The 14,314-nt window shown below is 47.4% G+C and overlaps 1 protein-coding gene across 1 annotated transcript in view; it reads left to right on the top strand.

Annotated features, from left to right (window-relative positions):
• Nucleotides 1-14,314, top strand: part of C2CD2 (C2 calcium dependent domain containing 2) — a 1,192,289-nt gene that overhangs the window by 248,750 nt on the left and 929,225 nt on the right. The gene's annotated exons all lie outside the window — the stretch shown is intronic.

Raw genomic sequence — 14,314 nt, forward strand, 5'->3', positions numbered from 1 at the left:
GAAGAGAGAGAGAGAGAGATGAGGGGGGAGGGGAGAGAGAGAGAGAGAGAGAAGAGAGAGAGAGAGAGAGAGAGAGAGAGAGAGAGAGAGAGAGAGAGAGAGAGAGAGAGAGAGAGAGAGAGAGAGAGAGAGACCCCCCCCCCCCCATATCTCCAAAAAAAGGAATACACCTCTCAGGATGACTGCACTCTCCCAAAATTGTCTTCACCGAACCAGTAATCCAAAAATAAGCCTGATTGACTCTGCCTGGTAGCTGGGTAGACCGGTGTCTGATACTGAAGCCTCCTGAAGTGTGGAGACCGTCGGATGGCAGCCTTCCTCCTGTGCACTCCTTTTGGTGAGAGAAAACAGTCCCTCTTTCCACTCTTCAGTCTCCTACCTGAACCTATGAAGAGAAAACAGCAAGTAAGGTTTAGTTGAGCTTTATTTTAACTCCCAAAGCTCTACATGGAGCCCCACAATGCCGGGCGCAACCACTTTCCAAACAGCCCGACTGGAATGCAGACCCTTCTCACACTCTGCTTCAGCACGCAGGTCTCTGGGATGGCATTACAAGGACAAATGCGATGAAGCCCCAATGCACAACACATCCTCCTTCCAATAACAAAACCAAATGCATTATAGCAATAATAACCCCTTCTGCAGTCTTCACGGGCTGGTTGCAGCCCGGGACCCCCAGTAATAGGCCTAGAAACCAAGGTTTTTAAACATGGGTGCTGATAGCAAGGTATTTGTTTTATTGAATGGGTTACATGCTTGCCGCAACCCTTTTATGCAAACAAATACTCACTGAAGATGGCTGCCATGGAAAGGAAAGGCGGGACTCCATGCAGCGCCCCTATTCTATTTCCATGGATCCAGGAGCGTCCGAGGCGGCGGTGGAGAAATAAGGTGAGTTGGTGAGGTGCGACGGTCGGCATAGACCGCTACCGGAGGGCAGGAGTGGTGGGGGAAATGGCATGGGTGAGTGCAAGCAGCTTTCAGCTTGCTTGTAATGTGGGCTTGGATCATGAGATTCAGCCCGCAATCCGTGCAAACTGATGGGCTGTGGCACAAACCCCTGGTGCTAATAGCAACTAACATCAGGTGATGATCGTCACTGTCAAAATTGCAAAAGCTTATATGCATATACTACATATGAAGCAGGCTCAGCATTACCAAACATGACATATTAATCTGAAAGTAATACATTTATGAACAAAACAAGATTTCTGTAAAGGAAACGTCCCAATGTCCAGAGCATTACAAGTAGTTGTGCGAACCTATTGCACTGGTATCATGCTTGGTAGAAGCAAACAATGTTCAGTTTTTGTCTTCTCTTTCCGGGCACATTCTGGGGTGATGTGGCAATCTACGCTTCTGCATCACTCTACCACAATCATACTCCCACTCATCAGCCCCTCCAGTTTCAGAATCCAATTAAATCTGGCTTCTCAATAACTCTCTTGCGACGCCCCTTCACTCGGAATCGCACAATTATCCATCTCCTGATCTTGATGCAAACAACAACATCCACATGTATCAAACTGCCATTACTGCACATTTTACCTTTCTCCAACTTGACAAATCTTTTTTTTTTTACTTTTGTTTATTGGCAGAAAGTTAAGACAGGTACAGCACATCATAAGCAGAGGTAGACATAAATCACAGTATCGCATTCGGGCATTACATCATGCATCATTGATGACAGTTCAGAGTGGGGGGGATGGATTGACAGCACATAGGATCGCAAGGTGCACAGTACTCAAGGTGATGCGGCAGGCGGACCTAGCGGAGGGGTGGAGCTCCACTCAACCTTGTCTCTACTGTTCAGATAGCTGCAGAATTCAGTCCACACATTCTTTGGGCGAGATGGAGTGGGCAGGGATCCAATATACTCTTCCTCGCACACACAAGTAAGGGCTCTCAGCTACATCTCATGGGTGGAAGGGGAGCGGCGCTTCCAACCTTGTAATAAACATTTCTTAGCAACAATAGCACTCACATTTAAGAATTTTGACATTTTCTTTGCACTTTCTCCGGACCAAATTCCGAACAGTAGGGCTAGCGGGTCAAGGTCCACTGGGGACCCAATTATTTCTGAGAGCGCATTCGTGACTTCCCACCAGAACGCACTCAACGCCGGACAAGCCCAAAACATGTGCATGTGATCTGCCTCTTCAGAATTACATTTCGGGCATGTGTGGGTCGGTGTGTGTATAAATTTCGCTATTCTGTGTGGTGTATAATAGTCTATTAAGGAGTTTATATTGTATACAACGGAATCTGGCGTTAAGGGAGACTTTGCGCGTATGTGCACACATTTTGCTCCACAGCCGCTCAGTGATTTCCATTTCTAGCTCCCTTGCCCAAGCTTCCCGTGGTTTGAGGGACGTATTCTCACGTTTTTCTAGTTGCATTTTATACAAAGAGGATATTATGCCCCTGCCACCTGTGGAGTTTGCTATGTATTGGAGTTCGGGTGAGTCCGGGGGCTCATCTCGGTAGGAGGGCCACATTGTACAGACCGCCGCTCTCGGTCTGTAGTATTGGAGTAGCTCGAGTGCTGAGTTGGTGTGTCTGGGCCGCCACGTTAGGGGGTTGATGAATTTACCGTCTGGGTATAGTTCAGTTAATGCTCGGTATCCCAATGCCTCCCAGTGTCGCATGAAATGCTGGTCGTGCGTGGGGGAGAGTCCAGGAAATTGTCGTAAGGGAAGCCATTTGTAGTATGGGTGAGGTTCATGTTTCGAGTTCAGAATCTCATTCCATGCTCTGATCGTGGTGGCCACAGGGTCTGCTGGGGCATCTGTCTGATACGTGTGGTACAATAGCAGGGTCATTATGTTGGTCCCACCCCCTGCCAGTTTTTCTAATTTAACATGTGGGGCGGGTTCGAGTATGGATACCAGTGCGTGGCGTGTTGGGCCTGCGCCGCAATCCAGTACAGGGTTAGGTCTGGGGTTGTGAAGCCCCCTTTTTCATAGGATGGGGTCATTTGTTGCCACTTATTGCGGACAGCCCCGGAATGCCAGAGAAATTGGGCGCACCCTGAATGGAGCCTCTTGAAATATTGCTTCCCGGGCCACACTGGTACATTGGCAAAGATATCGAGAAGCTTGGGGACCGCAATCATCTTTACTAGGGACAGTCTGCCCGCCAGATACAGGGGAACATTGCGCCATTTCAACATCTTGGATTCAATGAGTTGTGCTATCATCTCGTAGTTATCTGCCAGAAGGGAGGTTTTGGTAAGTGACACTTGCACCCCAAGGTACTTGATACCCCCCAGGGACCATCGTCTGGGAAATTCGCATGACGGTTGCGGGGTCACTGCAGTGAGGGGGAATATTTCAGATTAGAATAGTTGATGGTAAAGCCTGAGTACGTGCCTATTTTTGTTATGTCTCGGATGATCAGGTCCAGGTATGTGGAGGGGTTTCTAATATATAGAAGTACATCGTCTGCATACAATGAGATAATCTCCGGTGTGTCCTGTATGCGAATACCTTTGCGGGTGTGTTGTTCCTTGACGTGATCTGCCATGGGCCCAATGGCGGGCGCAAAGAGAATGGGGGAGAATGGGCATCCCTGGAGGGTACCTCTATGCAGCACAAAGGGAGAGGAGATGTTGGAGTTGACCAGCACTCTGGCCATTGGGCCTGTATATAGCAGTTTTATATAGAAGATCATGTTTGGCCCTACCCCCATTTTCCCCAGTACGGCCCATAAGTATCGCCATGAGACCATGTTGAATGCCTTCTGGGCGTCTAGCGTGACCGCCACTGCGTCCGCCCTTGGATCAATTCTGGACATTACATTGAATAATCGGCGGATATTGAGAGCAGTAGAGCAGCCAGGAACAAATACGCTTTGGTCTGCGTGGACCAGGTGGGGCAAGAATGGGAGGAACCTATTCGCAATTATTTTAGCAAAGATTTTCATGTCCGTGTTGATAAGTGATAATGGCCCATAGGAACCACATTCATCTTGGGGTTTCCCTGGTTTGGGGAGGACGGTGATTAGGGCTTCCTTTAGGGGGGGGGGAGTGGCTAGTTGGAGTGCTTCGTTCCAGACCCCGTACAATATGGGAGCTAGGATGGCTATATGTTCCCTGTAGAACTCAGATGTGAGCCCATCGGGCCCCGGGGCCTTATTCTTCGGAAGGTCAGAGATTACCTGAACTATCTCGTCCAGGGTGAACGGGGCTTCAAGTTGTTCCCTGGTGGTTTGGGAGATGAGGGTCATAGGGATTCGTTCCAGTAGGTCATCTATGTCATGGGCATTGTGTTCCGGCTGGGGGCCGTATAGGTAGGCATAGAAGTCAGCAAAGGTGTCGATGGCCGAATCCGACCAGTGTCGTAGGCCTTGCTCGTCTAAGATGCTATCTATTCGGGACCTACTGCTCTCCGCCCGCACCAGTTTGGCTAGGGTTCTACCGGGTATGTCGCCCGCACCATACTTTCGGGCAGCCACGGGGCACGCCAGATACCGCACCTCGCTTAGGGCGTGGGACTCAGTTCTAGTTCTGTTCTGATTTGTGCAAGGGTTGCCAGGGCTGGGGCGGAGGCATGCTCCTGTTCCAGAATTTTGAGCTTCATTTCGGAGCTATTTAGGGTCTGCCTTATGGCTTTGAGAACCCCCGCCTCCCTAGAGATGCACATCCCTCTGATATAAACTTTAAATGCCTCCCAACGGGTCCCCTCGGATGTGTCTTGTGTGTTTTTGCTCTCAAAGAAGGTGTTTATGTCCGATAAGATATCTGCTTTAAAGACAATGTCGGATAGAGCCTCGGATTTAAAGCGCCAGGCGGGGCGGGCGGCTAGAGTATTACCCAATTGAATCTGCAGTAGAACAGGGGAGTGGTATGATAGTGTATGTGCAAGTATCTTGATGTCTGTCACCCTGCCCACCCTGCATCAAGACAGTAGGAACCTGTCTATTCTTGAGGAGCTGTTGTGTACTGTGGAATAGAAAGTGTAGTCTCTTTCATGGGGATGGAGCGTTCTCCACACATCATGTAGATGGAGGGAGTTCATGGGTGTAAGGAGTTGTTTGGCGGCTCGGGTCGTGACCCGTCGGGTCGTGGTTGTTCTGTCCAGGACATTGTCGAGTATAAGATTCATGTCTCCCCCCCCCCCCGCCCATATAATGGGAACTTCCACATATCTTGTAAGGATGGTGATCACAGCATCTATAAATTCAGGAGAGTCAGTGTTGGGACCGTATGTATTCAAGAGCAGGCATTGCTCGTTTTCAAGAGTGAAGTGGAGGATTACATATCTGCCTTCTGTGTCGATATGGGACGTGTGGAGCGTGAATTTCACTGATTTGTGGAGGAGAGTCAAGGCTCCTGTGGATTGAGTGGAAAATTGGGTATAGAATCTATTGGAGCCCCAGGACGGTGCAAGGTTGGACGATAGGAGCTTCAGAGCATGCGTCTCCTGCAGTAGGAGTACCTTGATCCCATGTCTTTGTGCATATGCCGTGATCCTGCGAGATTTTGTAAAGTTTGTCAATCCACAAACATTCCATGTCATCATTTTAATAGCCATGTTAACCGTTTATGGGACATCCCAACTAGTGAATCTGTCTCTGCTCACAATCTTATCTGTAGTGGTGGCGTGGGTACGCCTTCCTTCAAAACCAGTCGTACTTTTCCTGAATATTTTTTGGTAACATTCTCCCATTTCACCCTCCCCCCCCCAACGCCCCTCATCGACCAGAACATACTAGCAGTGTAATGGTACCCACCTTCTGAGTGGCCAACTGCGTGCCATACCCAACTCGGCAACGCTTGACCAATAGCCCAACTGGGGCTCAAACATAAACACTTTGCCTTAGACGACATTGCAGCTGCAGTGGGGGCTACCGCTGCCGTTGACCCACATTTGGTAAACATATTATGATGATGCATCATTAATCTTTAAACGGCTTATAGAACTTAAGGATACACAGAGGCAAATATGTTCTTAGACAGTGAGATCTGAGCAAATACTGGCATAGTACAGTGTACAACAGTAAGGCTTAGGTATCACGATATGGGCCCAGTGTGTGCCATTTTGGTCGAACAGTTTAGGGATGTAACCCCATCCAAAGGAAAATGTTTTGGAACATAAATGTTGGGGCTACGTTGGGCCCAGAGTATCATAGAGAAGGGGGGACAGTTCATCCCGATGTGGGCTGTCTAAGATAGGGCACAACTGCTGAGGCCTTATGTAGGGCCATGGGATCCCTGGCCTTAATCGTCATTCAGTGGTTCGTCTGCGGGATCCACTAGTGGAATATGTGCCTCAATGAATTTGATCGCCTCATCTGGGACTGTAAAGAAGTACAACTTGTTGCGATGAGTGAATTTTAGGCGAGCATTGCATACTCAATCTTCCTCTCTCTCAGCAATTTTTTAACACCTCCAAATTGGCGTCGCTCCATCTCCACCCCTACAGAAAAGTCAGGGAAAATCCTAATGATTTATGAGTCCAACCTTAGCTCCCCTTTCTCTCTGGCTAGGCGGAGAATATGATCTCTATCCTTGTAGCTTAACAGTTTAGCAATTATTGGTCTGGGGAAGTCACCTTGTTCAGGCCAGGGTGCCAGAGAGCGATGTGCTCTTTCTACAGTGACGAATGGCGACAGCTCAGGGTTGTTGAGGAGGTCTTTGAGAAGTTATTCAACTGCGAGTTCCATACGACCCTTTAGAGCGGATTCCGGAACCCCCACTATGCAGATGTTGTTTCTTCGTGACCTCGTTTCGAGGTCGTCCCACTTAGCTTTGATCTGTTTCACATCACGGACGAGCTCCGTGACCGTGCCCTGCAAGGTGTGGACACTGTCCTCGTTTGTTCTTATCCTTTGCTCTGCCTCAGTAATTCTGGCTCCATGTTGGTCCAGCTTGGCTTTAAGGGAGGCCACGTTTGCGTTGATATCGTCCAATTTTTCATGGAAGGCTGCAAAGTTTTTGGCCATGGACTCCGTCATTGTGGTTAGAGCCGCCTGGGGGGGATCCGGCAGGGTATCACCGTCCTCATGCACCATGGAAGAGGACGATTGGTCCTCCCTTGGCACCGCCTTAGTAAACTTGTCCATGGCGCCCATCTTGCTAGATCCCCGTGATTTGTTAGTCATTGCTATGGTAAGGAGCAGCTTCTAGTTAAACACGTGCGGTGGTGACTGTAAAACGGAGTCTTGCAGCGTGGGTGGTAGCTGGCCAGCGATTCTGGCATGCAGATAATCCGTGCCTGGTGTACAAGTGTGTGCCCCAGCAAGCTGGGAGTGGCCAGCTCGGGGTCAGGCAGTGGTGGTGCACCGTAATGTACGGTTGGCCCGGGGGTCCGTATACTGGTGGGCACAGTGGTCTGTGACAGCCATAGACACAGTGGGTGGAGAGAGCTGGGGGAGTCAGCCGGCTTCCTATGTGGCCAGTGTCCCTCTGAGTTGTATGAAGGCACTCTAGATGGATGCTGTTGATGAGGTGGGCGTGAGAAGGTTTGTCAAAGCGGAAAGACGTTATTGTTCCAGGTTGCGAGCGCTAGTGGTGCACCTTGCCGTCTCAGTTCACCTATGGCAGCTTCCCAGCAAGCAGAGAGGAGAGGATGTCTGGTGTGGGGGGCAGCCACGTGAAGTGGTATGCGAATGTAATTCAGGGTGAACCTGCCACCCGCAGTGTCTGCTGTACCTTCCTTGGCTTTTGTTTGGGCTCTTAGCCTGCAGAGCAAGGGAGCGGGCCGGCGATGCGTGGGGAGAAGAACCAGGGAGCTGCTTTAATGTTGTCGCCTGCCGCACCTAACAGCGCCAGGGTCGGGTCGCAGCGTTAGTCCCTGTGTGAATCCAGGGCCAGCCGCCACGGAGCACCGCCGTGCCCGCGGAAGAAAGGCAGGTGACGCCGGATCGGGGGCTAGGTCGCGGCAAGCGTCCCCAGCGGGAACGAAGCCCAGGTGTCGTTGGGGGCAAGAGGGGGAGGGTGGGTCGCCGCCACCTGGTAAATGCGGCGGGCTCTAGTGAGGAACGGTAATAGCATAGGAGAAGTTCCCCCACGGGCCACATGGAGCATAAACAGTCAAAAATCAATATTGGATTATATTCTTGTTTCTGAATCAATTGAAAGAAAAACGAACTCGCTAAAAGTCATAAGAATGCCCCAGAGCGACTACAATTTGGTCAAAATCACATTAAAAACAGCGTTAAACAAGAAGAACATGGTATGGCACACAGCGATCTGCTGAAGCCAAGCAGGACAGATGAATGGGGGTGGTGACTGGCATTATAGAGGGGTTCTGTGTGGGGTGTCAGAGTTTAAATTAAGCTCAACTATTCCTGTCTCTGATCTGCACAGTAGCGACACCTCACCATTCGTGCATAGCGTTGAGCCCTGGGGAAAAAAGATACAGTTGGCCCTGTGTTAGGGAGAATTATCATTCAATGGCTAATTTCCCTTTTTAGTGAGTCCCTCAGCAGCTTTGCTGGGTTTCTGGAGTTTATTTTTTTCACTTGGTAAGAGTGTGAGCTTTTACCCCACTCTTACACTTGTTTTGCCATGTGTATTTCAACTGTTCTTGTGATTGTGGGCTCTGGAGTACAACACTTCAGTAGCCCCCTTCTTTTGTGTGTCACACAGCACCTTCAGTGCAGTGACACAGGGTTGTCTTTTAGACTTCCCACCGACTCAATTTCTGGGGCTGACTACTGTCCCCCAGAAAAGGGTAAAGTTGCCATTTAATCACAGATCCAGTACATGCCATCTTATATGGAGTACTGGAAGGGGTTAGTCCTTAGCCCTTTTTATCTGTATCTCCTAGAGCATTGTTTCGCTCTTTAACATTTAGACTTGGCTGGTGGCAGTGTTATCTACCCTAACTTTTCTACTGCGATTATACTATATAAACGTGGTATTGCTGTAGGCTATTATATTAGCCTCGAACTTAAACCCAGGCTATTATTTTAGCCTCGAACTTAAACCTGCTTGACCAAATACTTTTTCTTTTGGCTCCGGTCGGGTTTATTCGCCATTTCTTTTTGTTGTCCTCCTTGTGTTTTACTTTGCCTTTTACCAGGTTTGACTTCTTTGTTCACTGTCTTTTGGCAGGTTCCTGCCAAGAAGCCCTCCTCTAGGCACCTGGGTGTCTAGGTGGGCTGAATGTGAGGGCGGGGTGTAGTCACCCCCTGCACAGGGTATCCTAGGAAACCCAAGTCGCACTTTGCCATGATTGGCTGGGGTGGTTGTCTCGGCTGGACAACCCCCCGGCTGCGTGATTGACAGCCAGGCTGTGTGAATGGGGGGTTTTCGCATAAAAGGCAGGACTCTTGGGCTAGAAGTGAGAGTCGCCACTGGAACTACAAGGAACCGAAGAGAAGCGGAGAAGAAGTCGGCTGCTGCAACTATCCTGTCCCGGTGAAGCTCTGCTGCAGTCCTGAGCTATCTACCCTTCGACGACCAGAGAAGATCCAGTCTGGAGTCTTCTTTCCTTGAGCCTTGTGGGGATAGCCAGCTCATCTTCTACAGCCAGAGGATCCTCTTCGTGGTTGAAATCGCTGCACACTGCTGTAGTGGTCCGGATAGCCACCTGAAGAGCCTCTCCTGTTTTTTAGGAGCGCACTTTTTATTCACTGTCGCTGCTGCCGGCCTCAGCCCTGTGTGGTGCAGACCCCTCCAGACGGCCTTCTTGCCAAAGCTCCAGGAACAGTGGGTCTGCAGGAAACTACCAGGAACAACTGCTGTGGCACCAGCTTCTTCATAGAATAAGGTACTGTGTTCTGCTTGAGGAAATCGGGTGAATCCCTTTTTCTCCTCCTACAAGGCTTGTCCTGATCTTCCCTCCTTCTTATAACTTTTGCTTCCTACATTGACAATATCTAAGTACTCCTGGCTATGTTGAATCGTGAACTGTCCGACTGGGTGATCCCCGACAACAGGAACCTGGTTCCATTTGACACTGGCTTCGGCCTATTGACTCTTGAATTTCTGTCCATGAGTGTTCTCTGATTCTGTCTGCCTTGACAAAAGTATTGCCTATGATTTTTGCCCCCAACTCTCTCTGGGTAACTCAGGTGCTAAGTGTGTTTTTGCCCCGGTAACATTTCTTGCCGCGGATACGCGTTTCTTTAGTAAGACCGAACTGTCATTACTGTCAAAAAGTGATCGCATATGTATTCCCGGTAACGTCTTTTGTTTCACAACACCGGTCCATTAAAACACAGGGTACTTACCTTGAAGTAATACCGTACAAAGTGAATTGGTTGGTTGTAGTATATTTTAAGTATGGTTTTGAATTCCTAGAAGTGTTGTGTTTATAACAAACGGTTTAAAAATAAATGTACTTATATTTTTTACCTGAAACCTTGAGTCAGTGTTTGCTTGAGTCACAGTAATTGTTTTCCCTTTGTGTAATCTCTGCTACTGCTCATATACTCTCGAGATAAGTCTGGCTGCTCCGCTACTGCTACCACTTTAACATAGTAGTACAGGATTGTACCAAAGGTAAAACTTGTATTACCACTTGTAGTCTTAATTGTGTGTAGTGGTCCCTAAGGGCACTGCACAGGATTCTGCCTAACATCCTGTCCCGTGGGCCCGAGAGATGTGTAGACCTAGTGGGTCCAAAAGAAACATATTTGGGAGACATGTACAGTGGACGTGGCCAAAGGCCATGGCTAGTGGTCTGTAAAAAAAAAAAAATGGTGTAACAAAACCCTTGAAATTCACTGAAAAAAACCCTTTTAGGGTGCAGTTAAATTGTACAGATTTAACGCAACAAAACTCTTGAAATTCAGAAGATGTAGGAAGTCATGACCAGCTTCACTTGGCACGCTCCCTTTGCAAAGCCCATACATATAAGAGAAGGGATTCACAATGACCTACACGATGGCATTATGAGGGACATCAACAGGAGCCCGCCAAGTTAAGCTGGTCATGACTTGCCACATCCGCTGAATTGCAAGGGTTTTGTTGAGCTGAATCTGCACAACTTAACTGCACCTTAACAAAGGTTTTTTTCAGTGAAAACATATGTGGCCCTGGCTTCACTTGGGTCGTTACCTAGGGCTTCTGATCAGTTCCCAGCTGGTACAGTGCTCCACCCAGGCAATTTCTGCCAAAGTTAACTCAAAAGATTTATCCTGTGGTCATCAACATTCCTGCAGTTTTTATATCGTTGTATATAAAACAGGAACAATTATTTAGCCTAAGGTCATCAACATTCCTACAGTGTTGATATGGTTTTATATAACCATATAAATATCAAAACTGCAGGGATGTTGATGACCGCAGGCTAAAAAAAATGTTGTTCCACTTTGGCATTCATTGCCTGGTTGGGCGCTGTGCTAGCTTGTAACTGCTCGAAAGCCCTTGGTAATGGCCTGAGTGAAGCAAGTGCCATTACCTAGGCAGTGGCGCTGTTACCAGCTGGGTAGGGGCCCATCAGCCTTCATAAGTGTGGCCATTCGCACCCCAAGTGTGCAAGGGGAAAAGACAATTGCGCAAGGAGAGCAGGTGTCCCACTCGCTCACCCCTACAAAAAACACAAAACAAAATGCCCAGTAGCCTGTTTTCATTTTTCCTTTGCTGCAGTTGACGGAAACGGAGTACACTGCAGGGACAGAATCTAATCATAGCTTCTATTGATGTGTAGAAAAGGGATATTTGAATTACTGGATAAAGAAGTGTAGTGGAGTTTTCTGCTGTTGTGTATTGCATGTTGGAAATTAAACGCTATTCACGACTTTTCACAGCATGCTTTCTTCTGAACCAGTACTAATCTTTTTAACAATTGGATATATTTACTTGTATGGTCTATTAAGCACATATATCAATTTGCGTGATGTAGAGTCAGAGCAATGCAATCGCAGCTGACCTGTTGTGATGGCCCAACTAGAAGTTATTTAGTCATTTCTGTTAATTCTATGTATATTCTGTTACTCTTGGTGCTCTAAATGGATCTGTTAAACCTTATGGTCGCCTATGCCCCTGCTGCCTTTTATCGAGTCACTTGCTGAGGCGTTGCATTCTTTTTAGCTCCATTGAGTAAGGTTGCTTAGTTTACGAAAGCAAATCGCTTTTCTTTTTTCATTATAACTCTGCTATGCCAAGTTCCGAAAATAAAGTAAAATAGATGATTTGTAGCAGGGAAGTTACTGTTTCTGTAGCAGGCTACGGCTTTCTTGATGTTTGAATCCGACAGTGCTGACCGGGAAGTCTGCTTCCTCTCAATGGTTAGTTCTTGAAATGGGAGCGTACCTAGCTGAGCATAGGAACTTGACTTGCTCATGCCTCGGGTAAAAGAATCGCAATGCAGTATGCTTCGTGTGAATGGCATGGGGCGTTTAATCATTTGATTAGGTGCCATCACTTCCCGATTCCAAAATAAGCAATTTGAATCTGTTTTATTAACCGCTTCCAGCCCTGGGAGGGATGACTTTTCGATACCCAAGTTAGGCTCATGTCATACAGTATACTTAAGATTCCCTATGCCTGAAGCTCATTGCTGCAGCGGGATGCCATTTGCACTCATTCTGTGGGCCCGCTCCTCCAATGCTTGCACCTCCTTTTTTTTGTATTATCATTTTTTTTGTATTGAATGCAAGATAAAACTAGAGCAGAACCCTTAACATGAGAGATCTCAGCGCCACATGGATGCCTAGAAACATGTCCTAAAGTAAGTAAATAGTATTGCTTCCAAGAATCGTGCGCAGCTAATCGAAAACAAATCCAATATTATCTTTTGAAATCCCATCCTTCACAAATGCGTTTGTTGATTGCAAAAGGTAGTCGTGAGTGGATTATTTTAATAGTTGCACGTTTTTAGACGTATCTGGATTTTTTTAGTGCGATTCAATGTATTAGTGCACCATATAATGGTCGTTGGGAGCAATCGAAAGGAGCAAAAACTCTGGTAAGCACTTAAACAGTCTGCATTCAAGCTATACGCACATGAGCCCTCCCCACCCCCCGCCACGCCAATCCAGGCCAACTGAATTCCTGCTCGTGGGGAAGAACACTTTATACTCTGCTATGGAATGTAGATTCTACCACATCACCCAGGCAACAGGGTAAACACTCCCATGTATTTTGAGCAACCGAATAACAACATGCCTGAAAGTAAACAGCATTTGAAGCCAAACATGTATGTATAACTCCCAGCACCGTGCCATTAAAACGCTAACCTAGTTATACACATGCTTGCTTACAACATATTATATACACTAATAACACACCTCCCTTCCCAATACACATTGCATCACCAAAAAGGCGAATCTAACCCACCCCCCTTTCAAACATTCTGGCACCAACACATCTACCCTTCATGATATCGGCACTTGGCCTCCTAGCCACCATGCTCTTATCCCATGTTCTACTGTACCGCATCTCTGAATACTCTCTTCACATGCAATGACCACCTTTTAGTACTCCAAATGGCCTACTAACCACCACTCTATCACCTAATTCAACTCTAGTGAGGCATGATCTCTTCAGTCATACCTCTCCTTCATCTTTTCATTATTTACCACCATCTGCTCTCTTACTGCTTCCTCATCCATGAAACAAACGCCATTCTTCCAATACATGGAGGGCTCACCAAAGTAGCTGCCTTCCTTCTTCTCAACACTGCAAAGGGTATTAACACGGTCATGACATGACTCACCAATTTGTAAACCTATACCATCTTCTTCACACACTCCTCCCAATCCGCCCCCCCACACCCTTGCGCAGCCATCCTGATGCTTTGCATAAGCGTCCTGTTAAACCTTTCTATTACCCCGTTAGTGGAAGGATGAAATAAAGATATTTTGTGTTCTACAGCAATGTTCCTTAAAAGATCTCTCATAATTCTTGATGTGAATTGTACTCCACTGCCTGTCGGCATCTTTTTTGGAAAATCTTCTAGTTGAAAAACACCTCATCCAAAAAATCAACTACGGCCCTTGAACCCGTCACTTGTACCGTATTGACCTCCACCCATCAGAATACATGTCTACCAATACAAAAATGAATTTCTTCACTCCCGCTTTGACATGGGACCTAAAATGTCCAATGCTACAAACTCCCATTTTAATGTAGGAAATTCAATAGGCCTAAGAGGTTGAATTTGTGTTTTGGAAACCTTGTCTGACACTTCTCGCAGCAGTTCTTCACCAACTTCTCATCCTCGTAACCTAAGCTAGGCCACCAGTAATCCGATCTGAGTCTTCTTTGGTTTTACAAATCCCAAGTGTCCACTGTGTGCTTCCACTAGGAGTCTTTTTCTTACTCCAGAAGGAGGTACCATACGTCCTGCACATACCACAACCCCGCCCATCTACGGTATAGGCCAAAATGTCTGCACCGAAAGCTCCAACCTATACA

Source organism: Ambystoma mexicanum, chromosome 7p (genome assembly GCF_040938575.1).
Source record: "Ambystoma mexicanum isolate Mex_15411 chromosome 7p, UKY_AmexF1_1, whole genome shotgun sequence".
Classification (NCBI taxonomy): domain Eukaryota; kingdom Metazoa; phylum Chordata; class Amphibia; order Caudata; family Ambystomatidae; genus Ambystoma; species Ambystoma mexicanum.